General features: G+C 35.3%; 1 protein-coding gene across 1 annotated transcript in view; it reads right to left on the bottom strand.

Annotated features, from left to right (window-relative positions):
• LOC106474253 (5'-AMP-activated protein kinase subunit gamma-2-like) overlaps positions 1-4,743 on the bottom strand; it is a 38,679-nt gene extending 33,936 nt beyond the window's left edge. Inside the window, exon 1 of the mRNA XM_013934942.2 lies at positions 4,596-4,743. The gene's annotated coding sequence lies outside the window, so the exon portion shown is untranslated. The remainder of the gene's footprint in view (positions 1-4,595) is intronic.
• Positions 4,744-7,785: the final 3,042 nt, after the last annotated feature.

Genomic DNA, 7,785 nt, shown 5'->3' on the forward strand with positions numbered 1-7,785 from the left:
CGAACATTACAAATCGTTTCACTTCAGTGGATTCTCGTTAGACATTAGTATTTTTACGAAAACATTACTTAACGTCATCGGTGAAACTCGAACTGTAATCAACGAGAACTACAGGGCTAGCTAGCTCCTTGCGAAGTAAATTGTACCTACATCAACTAGTAATCAATTCGCTCATCGTGAACCCTCGATAAGATATCAAGGAAGTTCTAAACTAGACAGAAGACTTTATAATGCTTGTAAGTTTGTGAAACTTTTGTTTATAAATCATTGTTTGTAATAACTATATGTAATAATTGTTATTGTAAATTGTACTGTTGTGTGTATATTAACACTTATTTGTGTTAAAAGAGAAAACTGTGTATCAATCATGTTGGCAAACTTCATAAACTGACTATATATCGGCATTTATTTAAATAATAAATCTAAAGTACTAAATTTAAGTTTATCATTTAACTCAATTTCAGTCCATTTAAAATTCTAATACGTAACACCCTGTAAACTATTATAATAATACTCCGTTTTTGTCTGTCCTTAGTAAGTTGCACATTCATTTTATCTAATTGCGCATGCGCGCGCGCACTTAATTTAAACGAATGTAAACAAAAGGCTTATGCAAATACACTTTAGTCGACGTTTTGTACAGCAACATATTAAAAGCTTATCAAAGCTTTTAAAAAGGTTTAACATTAGGTCGTAGAATAACATTAAGTTTATTTAATGATAGCGTAAACTACGATAAAGTTTAGTCCTAACCAAACTAAAGCAAACAATATACACAAGTTAGTGTTAATATATTTCTTTACCAAATATAGGCCGTACTTAATAAAAGCTTAATTAATGTTAGGCTTAAGACAAGTGGACTTAGATTTCAGTCTATGATTAGAATTATTTTGTATTATTCTAGAAATCCTATATTTAAAGAACTACTGTTGTAATAAAGATACTAATTTGACCGCAAGGGTTTAGCGGGTTTAGTATTTAGATTTGGGAACCGCTTCTTCATGTGATAGAAATGTACCTCACTGAACACATCAGCCATTTCAGGGAAACACTGCAAGACAAACAAGATTACTTAATGACGGAACCAGCACTCGAGTGATCTCAGAAGCTTTTGCTGTTTTGTCTGTTAATCATAATTAGTTTGTTTATTATTAATTGTAATTATTGTTGTAGAATGTTAGCAACTTTTCTGCTAGTAATTATAACATAAATGTCTTTTAGGTGTGGCTTTGTTTCGTTTTGTTGTTCAGCATAACCTGGTTTTTAGCGTTACAAGCCTTCATGCGCGTCGTTAAGCAACTGGGAACCGTACCTTCAATCTTTTAATGTTTAGCAGAATTACTTGTTTTGTCAGAAAACCGTTATTTTTGTAAACATCACAGTCCCGTAATTCATATTCTGAGAGTAACGACTACAGTTGTGCCCATTGGCTCTTTCTTTTAACGTGACTGGCGTAATTCATATTTTCAAAGTCTCGATTGTGGAACTGCATTTCTGAGAATCAGTATTAGGCCTGAAGTCGAGATTTGAGAATCAGAATTACCGCAGTTAATACCATAAGGAGTTGGAAGTTAACCAACCTAGGTTATTCAATTGACGAAGTTAACCAACCTGGATAATTCAACTGAGGACGTTAAATTTAATTTCTCTCTCCGTTTGTATACAACTATGCAAATTAATTTCTACTAGGTTGAAACGAAGAGTAAAAAACCAAACATATTTCCCCCATGTGTGTGTGTGTGTGTGTGTGTGGCAGGAATAGATTTCGAGAATAGTACCAGATAATTCGTGTGGGGTGTCTACGGGTTTTAATAGATTTCGAGAATAGTACCAGATAATTCGTGTGGGGTGTCTACGGGTTTTAATAGATTTCGAGAATAGTACCAGATTGGTTTTTGGAACATTTATTTTAATTCTGTTTTTGACAGTATTCAACTGTTTGGTTTCGTACTGGTTGTAGGTTTGTGGCGGAGGGGGTCGTGGAACTCTTCCATATTTCCACATCGTCTGCGAATTGAGAAGTAAGACTATAATTTGGATCTGTTAAGTTGCTTATAGTCCATTGATGTATGCATTACTAGTTGTGGACTCTAGGACAAACTATGGACCTCAAACTTTTGATCTGTTAAGTTGTTTATAGTCCATTGATGTATGTATTACTAGTTGTGGACTCTAGGACAAACTATGGACCTCAAACTTTTGATCTGTTAAGTTGTTTATAGTCCATTGATGTATGCATTACTAGTTGTGGACTCTAGGACAAACTAAGGACCTCAAACTTTTGATCTGTTAAGTTGTTTATAGTCCATTGATGTATGCATTACTAGTTGTGGACTCTAGGACAAACTAAGGACCTCAAACTTTTGATCTGTTAAGTTGTTTATAGTCCATTGATGTATGCATTACTATTTGTAGACTCTAGGACAAACTAAGGACCTCAAACTTTTGATCTTTTAAGTTGTTTATAGTCCATTAATGTATGCATAACTAGTTGTGGACTCTAGGACAAACTAAGGACCTCAAACTTTTGATCTGTTAAGTTGTTTATAGTCCATTGATGTATGCATTACTAGTTGTGGACTCTAGGACAAACTAAGGACCTCAAACGTAACACAAAAAATTCACTTCTAATTAATTATGTAAGTTATCTAAAAACACAATATCTTGAAACCTAATAACACTAACCAACTAAGTTATACATTAACTTAAAGCTTAATAAGAGAGGAAAAGCACGAACTTAACACTGAAAGACTACAACAATACTGAAACTGTTTGTTAACTGAAGCTTCAAGTTAACAGTGTTCAACTCCATGTGATATTTCTCTGGCTACTACGTCCACTCCACAGTGTTCAACTCTATGTGATACTTCTCTGGTTACTACGTCCACTCTACAGTGTTTAACTCCATGTGATACTTGTCTGGAACCAGACAAGTATCACATGGAGTTGAACACTGTGGAGTGGACGTAGTAACCAGACAAGTATCACATGGAGTTAAACACTGTGGAGTGGACGTAGTAACCAGACAAGTATCACATGGAGTTAAACACTGTGGAGTGGACGTAGTAAGAACACTGTGGAGTGGACGTAGTAACCAGACAAGTATCACATGGAGTGGACGTAGTAACCAGACAAGTATCACATGGAGTGGACGTAGTAACCAGACAAGTATCACATGGAGTGGACGTAGTAACCAGACAAGTATCACATGGAGTGGACGTAGTACTCCATGTGATACATGTCTGGTTACTACGTCCACTCCACAGTATTCAACTCCATGTGATACTTCTCTGGCTACTACGTCCACTCCACAGTGTTCAACTCCATGTGATACTTCTCTGGCTACTACATCCACTTCTTTGTTTTTTTTACAAGTTAAATTCCTCACTGCAAGGTTTTATTTACTGCCCAAAAGTTTAAAGAGTTGGATGAATGTTCCTTTCACTGAAGAAATTTCAATGGCAAATAAGAAGAATGTCAGAAGAAGAAAACGAAGTTTCCATGGGAACCAGCACCTTGATCGGCTATTGGCTAAATGTAGCAGAACTGAGCCACGTGCCACTTCAGAGGCAGGGAAGAAACTAAAACATGGGTTGTAAAAAGTTGCACCCTAACAATAAAAAGTCTGTAACAAGAGGGCTGATTTGTAGTGTTAAAAATAATGTTTTTCTTTTCTGTGATAGTGAAGTTAGGTTCGTGCTTTTCCTCTCTTCTTAAGCTTTAAGTTAATGTATAACTTAGTTGGCTAGTGTTATTAGTTTTCAAGATACTGTGTTCTTAGATAATATGTATCTGAGCTCATTAATATGCGCATACTAATGAAATAATTTGCATAATTAATTGGAAGTGAATTGTTTTGTGTTACGTCATCAACGTTTGAGGTCCTTAGTTTGTCCTACAGTCCAAAACCAGTAATGTATACATCAATGGGCTTTAAACACCTTCAGGCCATGTTGCTTGCATACCCGATGAAGAGGATAGGACTAATACCTCTTCCTGGGGAACAACAACGCCCCCCCCTTATCTTTCGGGCATGTTCATGTACAGTGAATGGGGGAAATCTTTAGTTCTCGTTAACAGTTTATTTTAGTAGACCAAATTTAGTCTTACTGACAGCAAGGGCAAATAAATTATAGACTGCATATGATGATTGTAAAGTTGAAATATGGTCTTTAAATCTAAAGAAAACCCGCAGGAATACAGTACTTAAATCTAAAGAAAACCCGCAGGAATACAGTACTTAAATCTAAAGAAAACCCGCAGGAATACAGTACTTAAATCTAAAGAAAACCCGCAGGAATACAGTACTTAAATCTAAAGAAAACCCGCAGGAATACAGTACTTAAATCTAAAGAAAACCCGCAGGAATACAGTACTTAAATCTAAAGAAAACCCGTAGGAATATATTTTTTTTTAATGTAAAAAAAAAACAAAAAGAAAAACGTAGAAATATAACCCACCATGGTTAACAAAGCAATAATGGCCCCTACCACCCTGTGATGAGCAATTGTAAAAATGGATTTAGTAGGTGATCCATTCTGCAAAAGCAATCCAGTAATGGATCACCTACTGATCAACATAATAACTATCCTTACCTGTTTGGAGTCGTTTCGATGGATTAAAGCTCGATGATGATCGAATCCATCAAAAGATCCATGGGTTAGAAACGTCCGTCGCTTCTCTGGGTCTATCAACTGTCGTCGTAACGACTTACCTTCATTAAGGAAAACAAAACGACAGTATGTTAGGATCTATCGTTGATTTTATGTTGAAAACATTCGTTTTATGAAAAGCTTATATCGGGCGCATCTTTGCGACAGAAAAACATGAAAAAGGATTTTTTTTTTTTAAATACCCTGAAAATTAAAAACATTCATGTCGTAATTGGAAAGTAAAACACAATTACGCCCATTACACTTAAGCCTAAACTTTTGTATGAACGTAGTGTATAATAATTACTGGAAATAAGATACGAATAATAATAATTATGGAATAATGTATACGCAATATATTACCATGAAAGTTAACACTACTCCTCAATCATGGAATGACGTATACGCAATATATTACCATGAAAGTTGACACTACTACTCAGTCATGGAATGACGTATACGCAATTTATTACCATGAAAGTTGACACTACTCCTCAATCATGGAATGACGTATACGCAATATATTACCATGAAAGTTGACACTACTACTCAGTCATGGAATGACGTATACGCAATATATTACCACGAAAGTTAACACTACTACTCAATCATGGAATGACGTATACGCAATATATTACCATCAAAGTTGACACTACTCCTCAGTCATGGAATGACGTATACGCAATATATTACCACGAAAGTTAACACTACTCCTTAATCATGGAATGACGTATACGCAATATATTACCATGAAAGTTAACACTAGTCCTCAATCATGCACTTGGCTGCTGACGAGACCTTAAGTCCAATAATAGCAGAGCTTATCAAGTCAGCTATTTATATCAGTAATTTACAAAACATCCAATCACGTTTCACAGCTAGCTATGTAGAATGAACGTTGTCTTGTCTGGTACGGTTCCGTATCGACAATAGTGGACAGAGAATAACACCAATACAGTACAATGAACGTTGTCTTGTCTGGTACGGTTCCGTATTGACAGTAATGAGACAGAGAATAACACCAATACAGTTGAATGAACGTTGTCTTGTCTGGTACGGTTCCGTATTGACAGTAATGAGACAGAGAATAACACCAATACAGTTGAATGAACGTTGTCTTGTCTGGTACGGTTCCGTATTGACAGTAATGAGACAGAGAATAACACCAATACAGTTGAATGAACAGAGAATATATTAATTTAATCTATGGCTACCTATGACAAGACGAGTACTTCTTTTAATCTATGGCTACCTATGACAAGACGAGTACTTCTTTTAATCTATGGCTACCTATGACAAGACGAGTACTTCTTTTAATCTATGACTACCTATGACAAGACGAGTACTTCTTTTAATCTATGACTACCTATGACAAGACGAGTACTTCTTTTAATCTATGACTACCTATGACAAGACGAGTATTTCTTTTAATCTATGACTACCTATGACAAGACGAGTATTTCTTTTAATCTATGGCTACCTATGACAAGACGAGTACTTCTTTTAATCTATGGCTACCTATGACAAGACGAGTACTTCTTTTAATCTATGACTACCTATGACAAGATGAGTATTTCTTTAACCTATGACAAGACGAGTATTTCTTTTAATCTATGGCTACCTATGACAAGACGAGTACTTCTTTTAATCTATGGCTACCTATGACAAGACGAGTACTTCTTTGACATACTCTGCACTCATGTTCAGTGACTAAGTTTCCTTTTCACGTAGTTCATTGTGTAATATGTAACACAATGTGTAATTTTAGTAATGTTCTTTGTAGGTTCATAACTAATAACAAACTTTAAAAAATATTTATCTAAGGATTCTTTCAAAAGGATATACTTCTGATTCGGTAGCCCACTGTGCGGCTTTGGGCTTAACAACAAACAAACAAACGTTTAAAAGTCAACAATTTATCTGTTTTGTAAACAACTTTTATAAAACAAAATGTCCAGCTTGGTTAAAAATGTAAACTTTTAAGGTTTTATTGTTGTCTAGTTTAGTGACTATTATTATAATTTTTGATTTTTTTCATGGCTATGAATTTTTCTAAATATTTAAATCGTCTTGGAGGCGGGTAGTTAATTTATATTATATAAGTTTTATCAAGCTCAATTATTTCATAGCTAAACATATTAATGTAACTGCCGATAGGTGGCTACCCTAACCATGATACTCCACGTATGAAGTTTATTTTCTTCTTTAAACACCAGATGGCTTTGAGAAATGTGTTTTCAGTTAAGCACAAAGCTATACAATGGGCTATCTTTACTGTGTGTATCAAAACACGGTTTTTAGACTTGCCGCTTGGGAGCGGCTCTGAAGGGATGAAAGGGAGATGTGAAACGTACCAATTCCAAGTTATGAAGGACGTTGGTTATATATATATTCACGGGGTCTTTTACTTTATAACCCTTTCGGATCTCTTTCACCTTTCTGATACAAGTTTGAATGTTATTGAGCCAAGAACATTCCTTCTTTGATCTATACATCCCATATTACACTAAAGTGCAACTCAACAATGAAGACACGTGAATTCTAGCCTCATCATCAGTAGTAAATACCAAGTTAGATTGAAAACTAGCTACATTAACTTTTACAAACAATACAGACAGTATTACATGCTATGTCTAAATATCGCTTAAATAAATACGTTTGCTTTTTTGTTCACTCTTTGAGCCAGAAACAGGAATACTACGACTCCTGGCTCTAATTAGAACACAAAAAATAAACAACGTGTTATATTACATTTAACAGTCGCATGTCATTAATGTAGTTTTAAACGAGAGATATTTCCATGTATTTCGCGCGTTTCCACAAATTAATCTACTTGCTTTTTACCAATTTTTAACGTATAATAACAATTACTACCGTTTGTAGAAACATTCCAAACAACTGTAGGTGCAACATGATGATTTCGGCTGATGGTCTACCCTTCCTTCCCTCCGTTCTCGATGGAGGAGCAGACATATGGGGGACTAAAACCCTTTAACACAAAGCTACATATGGGGGACTAAAACCCTTTAACACAAAGCCACATATGGGGGACTAAAACCCTTTAACACAAAGCTACATATGGGGGACTAAAACCCTTTAACACAAAGCCACATATGGGGGACTAAAACCCTTT

The sequence above is a fragment of the Limulus polyphemus genome, unplaced genomic scaffold, assembly GCF_000517525.1.
Source record: "Limulus polyphemus unplaced genomic scaffold, Limulus_polyphemus-2.1.2 Scaffold6995, whole genome shotgun sequence".
Classification (NCBI taxonomy): domain Eukaryota; kingdom Metazoa; phylum Arthropoda; class Merostomata; order Xiphosura; family Limulidae; genus Limulus; species Limulus polyphemus.